We start from the raw sequence: 1,893 nt of genomic DNA on the forward strand, positions 1-1,893 counted from the left end.
ATATCCAATGCTTAAGACAGAGATGTGTGTGTGAATGTGTGTGTCCATTGCTTAGAACAAAGCTGAGGACTTTGTTGTGTGTGCTAGGCAAATGCTCCTACTGAGCATTCCCAGCTCTGACTTCCCTTTCAAAGAATTTCAAGAAGATGTTTGCTTCTGACAGGACCCCTTCAGAGATCTCCTTGACTCTAATTTGTCAAAATGAGAGCGCTTGGCTGGTAAACGAGACCAGATTGCTCCCCTCTGCCTAGATCTGACACGGACTTCCCAATTTGTTCTCTTGAAGTTATTCCCTGATCCCAGAGCATCTTCCCCTCCAAGTATACTTAAACACACCACCTGTGCAAGGACTTTACTGATGCGACAACCACTGACATTCTCTTCTCTTTCAGAGTATGCAACCCTCATCTGTGACCCCGTGACCCAGGCTCCTCAACAGTGTGACTGGCTAGTTTTATGTCAACTTGACATCTCAGAGGAATGAACCTCAATTGAAAAAAATGCTGCCATAAGATTGAGCTGTAGTCAAGCCTAGAGAACATTTTTTTTTTCAGTTAGTGATTGAGGGGGGACAGCCAGGCCTCTGTGGCTAGTATTACCGTGAGCTGGTTGGTCCTGGGTTCTATAAGAAAGCAAACTGAGCAAGCCAGTAAGCAACATCCTCTATGGCCTCTGCATCAGCTTCTGCCTCCAGGTTCCTGACTGGTTTGAGTTCCTCCCTTGGCTTCCCTCAGTGGTCTGTGACTCATGATATGTGATCCAAATAAACCCTCTCCTCCCCAAGTTGCTTTTGGTTTTGGTGTTTCACCACAGCAATTGCCACCCTAACTGAGGCAGCCAGCCAGAAAGCAGGAACCAGGGCCGCATATACTGCAGCATATGTTACTGCACGCTGCATGGCAGATGATTCTCTGGGCACCTGTACCAATGTTCTTCTAAGTATCATCTCAAGTCCACCAGCTTGCTTGCCTGTTTAGCAGTATGGTGTTGGCTGGTCTTAGGTCAACAGGACACGCGAACTAGAAGTATCTGAAAGGAGGGAAACTTAATTGAGAAAATAACTCCATAAAATCCAGCTGTAAGGCATTTTCTTAATTAGTTAGTGATTGATGGGGAAGGGCCCAGCCCACTGTGTGTGTGTGTGGGTCAATCCCTGGACTGGCGGTCCTGGGTTCTATAAGAAAGCAGGCCAAGTAAGCCATGGGGAGCAAGCTAGTAAGCAGCACCCCTCCATGGCCTCTGGATCAGCTCCTGTCTCTAGGCTCCTGCCCCGTTTGAATCCCTGTCCTGTGTTCCTTCAATGATGACCAGCAATAGGAAGTGTCAATTCAAATAAACTCTTGCCTCCCCAACTTGCTTTTTGGTCATGGTGTTTTGTTGCAGCAATAGTAAAGCTAAGACACAGGACAAATTCCAGACCCTGAACTTCTGTGACAGTCTTAGGGGTGGGGAGACACACAAAAGTTTGAGAACCATTTGCCTCTGCCAGGCCTGATAAGGCAAGGCCTGCAATTCCAGCTTCTCAGAAGGCTAAGGCAGGAGAATGGCAAGGGACCTACCTGCCTGGGCAATTTGGGTGGACCTATCTCAAAACAAAAGTTTTAAAGAGCACCAGGCATGATTAACACCCACCTGTAATCCTAGCACATTGGGTGACTGATGCAGGAGGATTACAACAAATTCCAGGCCAATTTGGTCTAATAGTAAGCTCCAGGCTCGCACAGGTTACCGAGGGAGATCTTGTCTCGAACCAATTAAGAGTCTTACCAGAACAAGTGAATGGGGTCGGTTTGCTATGTTTGTCCAAAGGCACCACAATGCCCTGTGTCTTACAATGGAGGGTTTAAAACAGGTGGGTACAGCTTCTGCCCACCATGAACCCTGGATGCTGGG

The sequence above is a fragment of the Alexandromys fortis genome, unplaced genomic scaffold, assembly GCF_014885135.2.
Source record: "Alexandromys fortis isolate MF-2015 unplaced genomic scaffold, M_Fortis_MF-2015_v1.1 scaffold_122, whole genome shotgun sequence".
NCBI classification, from domain to species: domain Eukaryota; kingdom Metazoa; phylum Chordata; class Mammalia; order Rodentia; family Cricetidae; genus Alexandromys; species Alexandromys fortis.